The sequence below is a fragment of the Dipodomys merriami genome, unplaced genomic scaffold, assembly GCF_024711535.1.
Source record: "Dipodomys merriami isolate MVZ:Mamm:240054 unplaced genomic scaffold, mDipMer1.0.p SCAF_22, whole genome shotgun sequence".
NCBI lineage: Eukaryota > Metazoa > Chordata > Mammalia > Rodentia > Heteromyidae > Dipodomys > Dipodomys merriami.
The window spans coordinates 20,376,925-20,392,026 of record NW_027203604.1 but is presented as its reverse complement, the minus strand read 5'-3'; the positions used below and the strand labels follow the sequence as shown (position 1 = coordinate 20,392,026).

At 50.0% G+C, this 15,102-nt stretch overlaps 1 long non-coding RNA gene across 2 annotated transcripts; it reads left to right on the top strand.

The window, feature by feature from the left end:
- Nucleotides 1-419: 419 nt before the first annotated feature.
- On the top strand, nucleotides 420-12,286 carry LOC138834616 (uncharacterized). 2 transcript variants are annotated; one of them, XR_011374219.1, is made up of 5 exons: nucleotides 420-520; nucleotides 8,238-8,376; nucleotides 9,033-9,084; nucleotides 9,187-9,291; nucleotides 11,725-12,286. It is a non-coding gene; the product is annotated as an uncharacterized lncRNA (long non-coding RNA). The 2 variants fall into 2 exon arrangements; XR_011374220.1 differs by having other exon boundaries at nucleotides 9,017-9,084.
- Nucleotides 12,287-15,102: the final 2,816 nt, after the last annotated feature.

Below are 15,102 nucleotides of genomic sequence, written 5' to 3'. Positions count from 1 at the left end.
CTAGGCAGGAAAGTCCATGAGACTCTTATCTCCAATAAACCACCAGAAAACTGGAAGTGTCGCTGTGGCTCAAGTGGTAGAGCGCTCACCTTGAGCTGTAGAGCTGAAGGACAGTGCCCAGGCCCAGAGTTCAAGCCCTATGACTGACAAATAATAATAATAAATAAAATAAGATGCCCTTTTGTCATTTCACAATATTTTTTCTGATTTTTTTTCTGAATTATCTGAAGGTATGCAACATGTTCCCCCAAACAAGGTCTCTCTAGGTAGCCCAGTGACTGACACCTGACACCGGACCAATCAGCAGAGACTTGCTGCTTTGTGTGATTGACTGAGATCTAGGTGTGTGACCCATTAGGGTACACAAGAGAGGCCTGCTGGTTGGAATTCTGGGGGTGGCAGTTGCTGGGACAGTTGGTGCCACCTGCAGTTATTGAGACAGTTAGTGCCACCTTGTAACCTGAAAGGCAGAACCAGACAGCATGGAGGGCAAGCAGGCAGAGTCATGAGATCAGAAGAGGTAATTCCTGGTACCCACATCCAGTACCCAGATACAGCCATGCTGGACACCATCTGCCTTTACACTCCTTAGGTTTTTGAGGTTTTGTTTTTGGTTTGCTTTTTGCAGTACTTGAAATTGAACTCAGGGCCTCGTAGTGCTGGGTAATACTCTGCTGCTTCACCATACCCTAAGGCTACTTTTCAGTTAAGAGTTCTTACACTAACTATGGCTTGGGCTCGAACTTAGGATCCTTCTACTTCTGCCTCCCAAGAAGCTAGGACCACAGGCCTGCACATGGTACCCGTGCAGACGTGAAGTCGTTGGTCCTTCCCCATGCTTTGCTTGGCTGGTTGGTCGGTGGTCTAAGCCACATGGGGTTGGGTTTATGCCATTCTCAGCCAGAGTTCTTATGTGCCTACCAGCTGGCCAAGAGATGAGCCAGCAGCTGCAGGAGCATGGCAGTAGGCTAGACGGGCACCCTGGTTCTGTTGTAGGACTGCGCCACAGATGCCTACAGGGCTCCCATCTGGAGTTTCAGTGGATTCGAGCAACATGGGTGAAGGAGATGGTATAGGGCACGGTGCATTAACCCATGGGAATCCTAAGTACTAATCCAGTGGCAGTAATGACCACATTCCCAGTTACAGCACCAAGAGGGGGCAGATGGCAGTGGTAAACCCAGTGTGTGAGGTGGGATGTGGGGCTGGACCAGGCTGGTGCCGTCCCAGTTCAAATCCACAATTGTCCAGCCCTTGGGAAAGCATATCAACCAATTAGAGCTTGGTGATCATAATGCAAAGCTGTCCATCATAATTTACTAATCTAAAATGCTGTGGGCAGAGAAAAATAGATGACTGCCTTCTTACATTAATCCTAGTGAACCAAAATCATTTGTCACTGCAGTTCTGATCATTCTCGGGACTGTCTTTGTGAGGCAGCTCACAGATTTCCCGCCATCCCCAGCACTGTGTGGCTGTGTCATCCATGGGGTATACACCGCCTGGCCACCACGTGACTCACAGATACCCCCACAAAGGGAGGAAGGAACAAGCAGCCTGGGCTTTTCCGTGGCAAGTTTCCTCCCTCTGCTTGACAACAAGAGCGAGTTGTGCTGTGACCTCCTGCCTACCTCCCATTAGCCACAAGTCAGATGGCCGCCACCTGTCCCAAGTGAGCAGAGCCTGCTGGGCACAAACCCATGGCAGAGGACATTCCACCAGGCCCAAAGCGGGGCTCACTGAGGAAAGGGTTTGCCTAAAATATCAGCGAGCCCTCCCACCCCCCATAGCAGCGCGGTCTTCAATGGAAGTCTTCAATGGTGACATGAGTGACAGGAAGGCGGGCGGGGGGGGGGGGGGCAGGAAACACACCCCATTCCTGTCCCCAGGCCCTGCCTCCTCCAGGCAACCATCCTCCAGGACAAGGAGCCACAGGTGCCCAATGCTTGGTTTTTGCATGATGAAAAGTCTCTGTGGTTTCAGGAGTGTATGCCAGGACTGTGACATGGAGAGGTGGAAGGTTTGGTGATGTGCACTTCAGTGCTCTACCTCGGACCAGGGTTCAAGGCCATAGGCATCTGTGAGTGCGTGCCATGGCAGTTTGACTTTAGCAAAGCTTTCTTCCCCACAGTCACTAGGCTCCTGTAATGGTCTGCGATTTCCCCTCAAGGGAGCTGTGGGCCTTGAAGTTCACTTTGAGTTAAAGTTTTTGGTTCCACCGAGGAAAGATTCAGCACAACCTGTCTTTCTGGGAGGAACAGAGATGTTACAGGGATCAATTCATTTATCCACACCACAGAGATATATCTGACCTTGCACTTGCACCCTGTACATAAGTAAAATTAGAATTTGCATCTTGGAAGTGCATTCAGGACAGCAAAGGAAGGATACAGTACAGGAGCATAGATAGCTAACATCCCCCGCGTATGTGTCTCGCTGGTCTCACTGGTCTGTCCCCCATTCGCATCAGTATTAGTCTATTCCTGATCAGCAGCAACACAGACTTGGAAGGAGGAGACAATGCCCCTGGTCCCCTCCTCCAGCCTGGGCTGTAGTCCCGAGTAAAATGCCTGGTGCTGTCCCTTAGTGAGGGATGTTTCTTCTGATGACGTTTTTTGGAAGAACTTGGGGTTCCCCATGGAGCACCTCAGTTGAGGACACTTTGAAAATGGGAGTCCAGAGTCGAGGCTGGGGCCTACCATGGGATTTCCCCATGGTGGAGGGAGGGTTCTCTTCCTCTGTGTTGCTGGGGAAGAGTTACCCCAGGTTCTAGTGGGCCCCTGGGGCAGACTCCTGGGAAATGTCACTGGCATGGTGGCTTTTATGTTTTCTGCTACTGTGACTGTCAATCTTGAGCAGAGGTGATCTGAGGTGGATGGCATGGGCGTACAGGCTCAGAACTCTCCTCTTTGGGGACAGAGAGGGAACTGCATCCATGGGAGGTTGGCAGGGTACATCGGTCGATGGACACCCTCAAGTGGGGTGGCACAACTATCTCTTGGTATATTGGGTTTGGAGCATGAGGCTCATCCTCATAGCCTAATTTTCTCTACATCAAAAAGCGCACTCTTCTAGTTCACAGGAAGCCAGGTCACAGGTGGAGGCCACAGCTGCCCACTACCACCATCCAGGAACATTTCTCACCTTGGTGGAGCCTTGCTTGCCTGCCACATCCACTCACGTGTCCCTCTGCATCGAGTCCTTAGTTAATAATTGAATAATGACATTTGAGCTTCAGCAGAAAGGGCTGATGGAATGTCTACCTTGCATGCAGCAGGAAAGAGCGGCGCCCACCGCCACAACCTGCTCCAGAGTAGAGGCCCATGCTCTGTAGGCCAGGTTCCAGGCTCTGGCCTCCATCCACGGGTCCATCATACACTTCTTCCTTGAAGGGTCCTGGGCACAGGCCACCACCTCGCCATACAAGTCTTCTAGTTTGTACCCAGCTTTAAGCACATCCTTTAGCCCAAAGTCGCTGATTGTGATACCAGGATGTTCTCGGGTTTCAGATCTCTGCCCTATAATGCCGTGTTCGTGGCAATAGCTTTTAGAGCACAGGGAGTTGGCAGGACAACTTGGGGCTCCCCACCCCATCATGTTAGAGGGTAACTGCGGTCTTGAGGGTCCCCCAAACTCCCATGTTCCATGATGAGGAAGATGTTTCCAGAGTTCTCCATTGTGTGGAAGGCTTTGATCACACGGGGCAGCACCCACTTTGCCTGAATGTGGCGGGATTCTCCCAGTCGCATGAGGTGCCCTTGGGTGTCCTGGGTTTTGTCTCTGTCTACATTAGCATTACCAAATACCAATGCCAGCCGGGTGGAAGTCTCCTTGGGAAACTCTCTGTCATGTGGGTGTCCTTGCAGCCCACACTGCACCCTGGCAGCCTGTGACAGGCTTTCAGCCATGTCTCCCTACGAGTGACCAGGAGAGCTTCCGGTACTAGGGCAATGCCGCTCCTCACAAGGACTGACCTCAAGGGTTATGATCCGAGATGGAATTGGTTTTTGTTTTTATTTTTTTACTATTATAATTTTGACCGTGGCAATTCTAAGTCTTTTGACATTGCCTTTGTGGACATTCTCTGTGAGGGGGCTCAGGGACTTGGCGCAGTCCCCAGCACTGTGTGGCTGTGTCATCCATGGGGTGCACCGCTTGGCCACCATGTGACTCACAGATACCCCCACAAAGGGAGGAAGGAACAAGCAGCCTGGGCTTTTCCGTGGCAAGTTCCCTCCCTCTGCTTGACAACGAGAGCGAGTTGTGCTGTGACCTCCTGCCTACCTCCCATTAGCCACAAGTCAGATGGCCGCCACCTGTCCCAAGTGAGCAGAGCCTGCTGGGCACAAACCCATGGCAGAGGACATTCCACCAGGCCCAAAGCGGGGCTCACTGAGGAAAGGGTTTGCCTAAAATATCAGCGAGCCCTCCCACCCCCCATAGCAGCGCGGTCTTCAATGGAAGTCTTCAATGGTGACATGAGTGACAGGAAGGCGGGCAGGGGTGGGGGCAGGAAACACACCCCATTCCTGTCCCCAGGCCCTGCCTCCTCCAGGCAACCATCCTCCAGGACAAGGAGCCACAGGTGCCCAATGCTTGGTTTTTGCATGATGAAAAGTCTCTGTGGTTTCAGGAGTGTATGCCAGGACTGTGACATGGAGAGGTGGAAGGTTTGGTGATGTGCACTTCAGTGCTCTACCTCGGACCAGGACTAGGTTCAAGGCCATAGGCATCTGTGAGTGCGTGCCATGGCAGTTTGACTTTAGCAAAGCTTTCTTCCCCACAGTCACTAGGCTCCTGTAATGGTCTGCGTTTCTCCTCAAGAGAACTGTGGGCCTTGGGGTTTCTAGATTCCACATGTGGGCTATAGCGGGCTTTGTCTTTTTGAGAGGACAGATCTAAGTGGATGATGTATTCATCTGTATCTAACCTTCACATGGCCCTCCACCATGTAAGAGCAAATAAAGTGCAGAAGCACCGCTGTTCCCCACCCGTGAATCTAGTGGCAGCTCTGGCCCTATCTGTGAAACACGTTTGTGTCTGAATAGCAGGGGTGCCTTCCCTGGTGGCAGGGAGCGCCACCTGTCCAGGTTCCCTGCCTAGGAGCCCCTACCTCACGGCTGAGAGTGGTTTCCTCTGGGGATATCCCTGGGGGCCCTGCTGCTCCTAGATCTCTGATGCAGGGTGCAGTCACAGCATGGAGTCGCCCAGTGCTAAGGGACTTTGCTTCTGCCTATTGTCCTTAGCAGCTTCCATGAGGCTACCCTTTGTGGGGTAGCCTCCCAGAATGGAGGGTCAGGATAGGTTTGGTGTTCTCTATGTCATGGTGAGAGGCTGTGTTCCCACCGGGGCATTTTCTGGTCATGCTCTGCTGCAGGCCACCAGAACAGTGGCTCAGCCATAGTGGCAGCTCGGCTTCTCTTCTACCTGGACAGCTTGTGGTGCTTGGGCAGCCATGATGGGAGGGCAGGACTTCCTGGAGGGCAGGGGTGGCTCAGGCTCTCTTCCGGGGGGGTGGGGATTGAATAGAACATGTCTGGGAGGGGTTGCCGAGGCCTATCCTCCAATGTCTACAAGGGCCTCCCCTGGTGGTTTGGAGCCTAAGACACATCACCATTGTTTCCTTTAGTTTCTTCTCCATGACAAGTAAGATCTGCTCTTCTAGTGCCTAGAAAGCCAGGTCATAGGTGGAGGCTGTAGCCTCCCACAGCCACCACCTAGGAACATGGCTCACCTTGGTGGAGCCATGTGTGCCTGCCATGCCCACTCATGTGTCCCTCTGCATCGAGTCCTTAGTTAATAATTGAATAATGACATTTGTGCTTCAGCAGAAAGGTCTGGTGAAATGTCTACCTTGCATGCAGCAGGAAAGAGCAGCTGCTGATGCCACAGCCTTCCTTCAGTCCCAGTGTAGAGGCCCATGCTCTGGAGGTCAGGCCTGGGGCTCCAGCCTCCAGCCATAGCCCCATCATATACGTCTTCCTTGAAGGGTCCTGGGCACGGGGCATGATCTTGCCCAACGTCACCTTGTCTGTTAATCATGTCCTAAGTCCAAAGTCACTGACCTCGATGCTGGCTGTAACGTTTGCCAGGATGTTCTCCGGCTTCAGATCTCTGTGCTGTGAGGCCTTGCTCACGGTGGCTCAGGGCCCAGGGGATCCATGGGGGACAGCTAGCCCCACTAGAGGGAGGCTCTGGTCTGAGGCCGCCATGATAAGGAAATTTTCAGGGTGGCTTTCTTTTCCTTACTCTTTTCTTCTCTTATTTTCCCTTTCTTTCCCTTTCTGTTTTCTGTCTTTTTTCTTTTTCTTTTGTGCTGGTACAGGGGCTTAAACTCTGGATTTTGTGCTAGTACAGGGGCTTAAACTCTGGGCCATGTGCTTTTACAAAGTTTCTAAAGCTGTTGGTGCCTCTTGACTACTGGAGCCTCTTGCCTCCAGGCCAAAGGACTCTATTGTAAGAAATAGTTTCCTTCCGCTTGGATGATCCAACTTTTCATCATGCCCTCTTCACGGGACGTGTGGGGTTCCACTCTGCCTTTGGGAGGGTTTCAAGTGACCTGGGTGTTTATGGGTAGCTGGCTTGACTTCCATAGCACTCCCTCCAGTGGACACCGACTTCTCAGCCGAAGATGCGTTCTTGGGGTCTGCGACTAGTTTGTTTTCAGGTTCCACATACATGGGATTAGGCAAGATTCCCTCTGTGTGGTCATGCATGGGTTTGGTGGAAGGATTTTTTTCATCCCTCAGCAGACCTATAGCGAACCCTTGAGATATCCCTCTGCTCCCCCTGTGGCATGTGAACATGGTATTGATGCTAGCACAGGAAAGAGTGGGAGGCAGAGGCCTGGCTGGGCTGCTGCACCCATTAGCATGATAGCAGTCTCTGCCACCTACCCCTTTTGTGGGTACCACTGCATGCATGGGTCATACATGACTCATGGGTTTCCTTTCCTGCCAGTGGGAGCAGAAGTGATTTTGGATGCAGGAGGCCCTTCTCTTGAGTCGCCCTCCTCCAGGTCTTGTCACTGTGTTGTCCATCACGCGGGACATGGCTTCCGTCTGAGTTTTGGCAGGAGCGTGCAGCTCTCCGTGTGCCCATCCTTGCATCCTCCGCGGTGCGACAATGCTTCTTGGGCTCGCATGTGTGCAGGAATCTGCTACTCTCCGGACCCCAGGTGGATGACTCTGTCACACCATGCAGTTGCACAGTGAGAGGGGGCCTTCCCTCTGGCAAGGACCTTGGGGGGACTTGGGGATCACTAGGTCATTGGAGAGCCTGGGATCCACCATGCAGCTGCCCAATGAGAGGAAGCTTCCTGAGTGTGTGTGCTTGAGTTTACGTCACAAGGGGAGACCGGGACCCTGCTTCAGAATGTGTCACCTAAGAGAATGAGCTGACCCTCAGGCCAGGGTCTATGGGAACAAAGGGCTTCACGGAGTGTAATGGAAAGGGTTGTGTTAAATGCGTGTGGTGGAGGGCTGGCACTGGCATGGTGGCTCTGAGTTTTCTGCTGGGACCGCTTGTCACCCTCAGGCAGCGATGATATGAGCAGAGAGACTGTGAAGGGTGTGCGCAGGCTGCCAGCTCTCCTCTTTGTGTGGACAGAGAAGGGGAAGGCCTTGGGAGGAGGTTCGGGAGGGATAGCCACCATCCCCGCCCATCATCTTTAATGTAGGTCGTGCAACTATGTCCTTCAGCTGGTCTGTTATGAATGAGAGGTCCACATAACATGAATTCATTTTTCTCTCCATGACCAGATCTTCTCTTCTAGTGCACAGGGAATCAAGTCATAGGTGGGGGCCACAGCCTCCCACAGCGACCACCCAAGACCATGTCTCACCTTGGTGGAGCCATGCACGCCTGCCACGCTCACTCATATGTCCCTCTGCATCGAGTCCTTAGTTAATAATTGAATAAAGGCATTTGAGTTTCAGCAGAAAGGTCTGGTGAAATGTCTACCTTGCATGCAGCAGGAAGAGCAGCTGCTGATGCCACAGCCTGACTCCAGCCCCATAGTGGAGGCCCATGCTCTGCAGGCCAAACCCCGGCTACAGCCTCAAGCCACATGCCCATCATATACTTCTTCCTTGAAGGGTCCTGGGCACAGGCCATGACCTCGCCATGGACATGGTTTGGCTTCTCATCTGGTTCCACACTTAGTTCTCAGCCTTTCCTTGCTACCGATGGTCTCTGTTTCTGACCTCTGTGCTAAGATGCCCTTCTCGTTGCTGTAGTGTTTGCTCTGGTGGTGATCGACAGGACATTGCCCAGAATCCCTTGTGTGTCTGGGCGGCCACCTTCTTAAGGTTTGTCCAGAAACCATCTTGCCTTGTGCTTCACATGATGAAGAAGACGTCTCCAGAGTTCTCCATGGTGAGAGACACCCCCATCACTCAGGACCTGATGAGTCAGGTCAAAGGTTTTGTGTTGTCCCTTTCAGAATTCTGCTGTGAATTGGGTGGGATTCTCATGGTCTTGAGGATCTTCGTAAGTTGTGGTATGTGTGCTGACCTGGGAAAGCTACTTTGCCCAAAGGTGTAATGACTTTTCCTCTTCACACTTGGGGTCCTCCTGCTCACTGCCTTCATTCAGAAATCCCACTCACCACACTGAACAATTTGTGTGTGCCAGTCCTGAGGCTTGAACTCAGACCCTAAGTACTATCCCTGAGCATCTTTGCTTAAGGCTGGCACGCTACCACTTGAGCCACATCTCTATTTCCACCTTTTTGCTGGTTCATTGGAAATAAAGAGTCTCATGGACTTTTTCCTTCCTGGGCTGGTTTTCAGCTGTGATCTACAGATCTCAGCCTCTTGAGCAACTAGGATTGCAGGCATGAGTACCAGTCCCCTGCCAGTAAATAGCAATTGGAATCCTCACAATTGGATCTGTCAGCGATGCCAGCCTTATTGGCCTATTGTCACTGGTTATGTGTGTCATGGTGTTCTCCAGGAATGTGTGCAATAACAGTGTTTAGATTGCTTTGTGACATTTTAACCACAGCTGTCCCTAGTCTTTTGTCATTCCAGGTGTCCTGTGTCTCTGGAGCTGAGATGTATTCTGGGTTATAGAGGATGACTAGTGAGTAATCTTTTCTCCAAAGGTTAACCAGACTTTCAAATATTTGCCTTTGTTGGTTTTCTATGTTCCTCATACAAATTTGTACCTGTTGTCTGTCCACAGGCTGCAGAAGTATAGCTTGCAACAATAGCAACCTGAGCAACGTTTTGGAGATGCCAAGTTATCAAGTACAAACCCGACAAAATTAGCTTCCACAATGGAATTCAGGTAAGCACAGGCTAACAAACACTTCTAAGTCTTTTTGTTGCTTAAACTTGGCTAAAAAGGGTCTTGGTGTGTGTGTGTGTGTGTGTGTGTGTGTGTGTGTGTGTGTGTGTGTGTGTGTGTGTGTGTGTGTGTGTGTGTGTGTGTGTGTGTGTGTGTGCGTGCACATGTGTGTACAAGCCAGTCCTAGGTCTTGAACTCAGTGTCAGTGCCTGGACACTGTCCCTGAGTTTTTGTTTTGTTTTTGGCTCAAGGCTAGTACTCTAGCACTGGAGCCACAACTCCACTTCTTGCTTTTTGGTGGTACATTGGAGATAAGAGGCTTGTGGCTTTGAACTGCAATCTTCAGATCTCAGCCTCCTGAGTAGCTAGAATTACAAGCATGAGCCACCAGCACCTGGCACAAAAAAAGAAAAAGGGTTCTTGAATAACAGTGGTCGGGGGGACCCATCTGTATCTTTCCCTTGTGACATGTGATCCCACGAGACCAGCCACTTTCTGACACCAGAGATGAGGAAAAGCCTACATGAATACTCTGACCCAGTGAGGAAGCAACTGAGCCCAATAGCAGGGTGGATCATTGGCAGATATCTTCAAGTTTCTATTGAGTAAAAACAGAATTTGTCAGAAACAAGTGGAATCTTTTGCCCAGCCCTTCCAACAGTTGCTAAAGCTGGGGAATTATAAAGAAATGTGTGGTCTGGGAGGGTGACTCAGTGATAGAATGCTTGCCTTGCATGCATGGAACCCTGGGTTCAATTCCTCAGCACCACATAAGCAGGAAAAGCTGGAAGTGGTGCTGTGGCTCAAGTGGTAGAGTGCTAGCCTTGAGCTGAAAAACTGAGGGACAGTGCTCAGGCCCAGAATTCAGGCCCCATGACTGACCAAAAACAAAAACAACAAACAACAACAAGAACAACAAGAAATGTATTCTAAGTGTGGCTGCCTGGTGCTAAAGCCCATGTTATAATTGCAGTCTCCCCTGCATCTGGCGGAGGCCTCCCAAATAGCATCTCTAGCATCTGCTGTTCCTATAGCATCAGGAAAAACCCAGATGCCCTCCCAGTGTCTGGGCATTGACAGTCTCTTAGAAACAGGAGAGTTGTCTAGGGGATTTCCCTGCTTATACTCCTGGGAACAAGACCAGGCACTGGAATACATGTGACAATTGTCTTCTTCCTTGATCTATGAACACCTGTCTCCATAGGTAACCAGTGCTCTAGACACTATAGCCCAAACCCACACCCATATATAGGCATACATTGATGCCCTAGCAGGCATGATCCTACAGAACAAGAGGGTTTTCAAAGGAACTCTACTGCATTGCTGGTGGGAATGTATACTAACACAACCACTTTGGAAAGCAGTCTGGAGGTACCTCAGAAAGCTAAATATAGACCTTCCCCTATGATCCAACCATACCACTCCTAGGCATCTAGGAGCAACAGGAACCAGTATACAAGAACACATGCACTTCCCTGTTCAATGCAGTACTGTTCACAATAGCCAAGATATGGAAACAACCCAGATGTCCCATTACTGATGATTGGGTCCAAAAATTGTGGTACCTATATACAATGGATTATTATGCAGCCATTAGAAAGGACAAAAATAATGTAATTTGCAGGGAAATGGATGGAACTAGAGCAAATCATTTTGAGTGAGGTAAGCTAAGAGCAAAGAGACAAAATGCACATGGTCTCCCTGATATGTAGATGCTAAAGCCAAATGCAAGGAGATAGGACAAAATAAACAGGACTCAAGAAACAAAGGACTTCCCCTCATTTTGTCATATCATTACTAAATGACTCCATGTTCTTGACCACATCTATGGTATATACATGCGCACAATGGAGGGAAGCTAGGAGGAGGACATAGAAACAGAATGAAACAGGAAAATATACAACACAGGGGCCCATCAGCAGCACTGGACATAGATAAAAATGAACTAAGCAACTCAAAGGCAGCAATGGGAGGGAGGGAATGAGAGGAAAAGAGGGAACAGCTTACACTAAGCAAAAGGAAAGAAATGTAAATATCATCTTTATAGACCATGATAATGACAATTTGCCTTGTGAATGTTAAAATGTGGGACTTTAAGTGTCACTATTCTATAATACTGTGAAATATGTGAAATTTATGTAATCACCTAATCTCAATTAAAAAAAGAGAGTTTTCGTAGGCTCACTGCCACCCAGGGGAGCCTGTGTAATGCTTGGGGGAGATGGCTGATTGGGGGAGATTCAGTCTAACACAAGTTAACCCACCTGGCTTCTCCACTTTGACAACCATCTCTTCAGGATGGATCTCATGGGAAAGCTCCTGCCCATGGGTTTTGTGGTTCCTCTTCCTCAGGACCTTCCATTTCCCTCTTACTTTTCTTTATTAGACTTTGCATCCTTCATTTTCTCACCATTCCTTTCCTCTCATTTCCAGGTCACACAACTATAGACGATGTTACAGCATGGATTCAGGGCAGTGCCATTCATTGCCTGGTACCCCTCATCCACCTGGACCAAAGCTCTGTCCAGTCTTATTCCAGAGCTCCGTTATCCCTGCCATGGCCTTCCAGACTACCCCAGGACCCTCTGCCAGAACAACAAATAAATAGGCAGGGACATCTCTACAGCCCTGCCCAGCTTGAAGCAGTTTTACGAAGATGAGACCTCCGCCCCACTGGAACCAGGACTAGTTTTGTTGCTCTGGCAGGGGGGATGTGGGAGGAAGTCCCTGTAATGCAGCTGTGGCAGACATAAAATGCCAACGGCCAGGTGGGATGAGGAAGCAGGTGAAATGTCGAACAAACTACAATCCACAGAAAAGGAAAACCAGTCACCCATAAGGCCCATGAGAAAGAACAGACCAATCAGCAGAAAGCACAGTAACCCCATGGAAATATGCCTCTGGCCCCACATTGTCACACACAAGACATTTCTCCAGGTGCTACAGCATCCCTTAGCACAGCCGAATACAGCAAATAAACCTTTGTTTCCTACTATCTCGTCTGAGAAATTTTTACTAATTGATGGCTCCAAAATCACTCCCTACCTCTGTGACTCTTCTACAACTCCCTGCCCCCTACCTGCGTGCCTGACCCACACCTAGATTCCCTCCCTCTTCCCTGATCCTCCCTTTCCTCCTAACACCCCCACCAGCCTGTCCCCACCTCTGACCCTTCTGAGCCCTTTTCACTACCCTGACTCCTCTTTACCTCTTCCTGTCCCTCTAACCTCTCTCTACCTCCAAACCACTCTAACACTCTGAAGCTTATCTACTACCCAGACCTCTACCAAACTCCTCCCTGGCCAACCCCTATCCTCAAGACCCTATAAACTTCCCAGGATCCTACCCACCTCCCTAAACCCTTAACTCCTAACATTTACCTTCTTCCCTGACCTCTTACCTCTCTCCTACCACCCTGTGCCTATTCCTCTGCTCTCCAAGACAATCTTCCACAACCCTGATAACCTCCCAGCTCCTGGAACCTTACCCGCATGTCTGGCCCCCTCCAGACCTTCTGGACCCCTTTCCCATCTCCCCAGCTCCCTCAGCTTTTCCTTGACTTAGACCCTCCTTCTTGACCCCCTACATACCTTCTTGGCACAGCCTTTTTTTTAAAAAAATCTTTCCTCACTACCCTCTTGACCCCTCTCTATCTCTGGGTCCCTTCCTCACCTCCCTGATGTCCAGACAAAATAAAAATGGAAATAAGAGTCGGGCGCCGGTGGCTTATGCCTGTAATCCTAGCTACTCAGGAGGCTGAGATCTGAGGATTGCGGTTCAAAACTAGCCCAGGCAGGAAAGTCCGTGACACTCTTATCTCCAATAAACCACTAGAAAACGAAGTGGTGCTGTGGTTCAAGTGGTAGAGTGCTCGCTTTGAGCTGAAGAGCACAGGGACAGCGCCCAGGCCCAGAGTTCAAGCCTCACGACTGACAAAAAAAAAAAAAGCCACTATCCAGTGTGTCAAAACCCCATTTCTTCTGAATAGGTGTGTGTATTGCTGCTGTCATAGGGTACAAACATCAGACCATCCAGTGACTCTCCAGGGAGCTACCAAGCCTCAGCCATGGACTGAGGCATCTAAAAAAATTTTTTTTGGGTCCGGTCATGGGGCCTGAACTCTGGGCCTGGGCGCTGTCCCTCAGCTCTTTAGCTCAAGGCTAGCGCTCTACCACTTGAGGCTTCTAGATTCTTAACTGAGCAACCACCAGCTTCTGTCTCGAGTAGGCAAATGAGCCACCAATTGTGTAATCTGGTAAATTTCATCATGCTTCCATACTATTGGTTCTTTTTTTTTTTTTTTTTGGGTCCGGTCATGGGACCTGAACTCTGGGCCTGGGTGCTGTCCCTCAGCTCTTCAGCTCAAGGCTAGCGCTCTACCACATGAGCCACAGCGCCACTTCCGGCTTTTTTCTTTTTGCTTATGTGATGCTGAGGAATTGAACCCAGGGCCTCAGGCATGCAAGACAAGCACTCTACCACTGAGCCACCTTCCCAGCCCATGGTTCATTCTTGTATAGAAAGACTGGGGGTTTCCAAGCTGGCATCTCGGGGTGGAGGTTGGGGGAATGAAGAAAGCATAGTCTAGGGGCATCATAACCCCACTGCACAGTGCCTGTCCTTAATGGCTCCTACTTTTCTGGGAACATTCAAGTCTTCAATTGCTTCAGCATCCTCAAAAATGTGACTTTTGAGCTAGGAAGGTGGCTCAGTGATAGAGCGCTTGCCTTGCATGCATGAGGCCCTACCTTCGATTCCTCAGCACCACATAAGCAGAAAAAGCCAGAAGTAGCTCTGTGTCTCAAGTGGTAGAGGGCTAACCTTGAGCTGAAGAGTTGAGGGACAGTGCCCAGGCCCAGAGTTCAGACCCACAACCAACAACAAAAAAAATGTGACTTTTGGGGGGTAGGAGTTACTACTGAGTTTTGAACTTAGAGCCCCATTCTTGTTAGATAGGTGTTCTACCACAGGAACTGTGTCCCAGCTCTATTTTGCTATGTTTTTCAGATGGAGGTCTCTCAGTGGCCAGCCTTGGACTTGGATCTTATTACTTCTTCTTCTTATATAGCCAGGATTACAGGGCCACATTTCTATGCCAGGCTAACATCCACTTAGAAAAGACATAACTATCCCTTCCCTCTCTCTCTCTCTCTCTCTCTCTCTCTCTCTCTCTCTCTCTCTCTCTCTCTCTCTCTCTCTCTCTCTCTCTCTCTCTCTCTCTCTTTTTTGTCAGTCGTGGGGCTTAAATTCTGGGCCTGGGCAATGTCCCTCAGCTCTTCAGCTCAAGGCTCTACCACTTGAGCCACAAGAGCCACATCCAGTTTTCTGGTGGTTAATTGGAGATAAGAGTCTCACAGACTTTCCTGCCCAGGCTGGCTTTGAACCGTAATTCTCAGATCTCAGCCTCCTGAGTAGCTAGGATTACAGTGTGAGCCACAAGCGCCCACTATTCCTTCTGATAGCTTAAATAAGATAATTAGACTTTGCCAGAGAACCACGTGAATAAAGAAAGGTTTATTGCTGGGAAAGGGGGCAGGCAAGACTCCTTCTCACAAGTGAGGAGTGAGAAGAAGCACCAGCTATTGTCTGGGGTGACCTAAATTTAGGAGGTTTAGAAGGGGTTAGAAGGGGCTAGGAGGCGGAGACCCTGGTGTGGACGTGTGGGCCAGGGGCTTCATCCAAATAGTAGATCAGGGTCCTGCAATTGTCCAGACCTAAAGGTCACTCTAAGTGGCTCTTGTTGCCTTATACGGTGGTTGCTGCCCCGGAGAAGTGCCATCCCAAGGTAAAGGGGGCAAGAAGTTGATTATT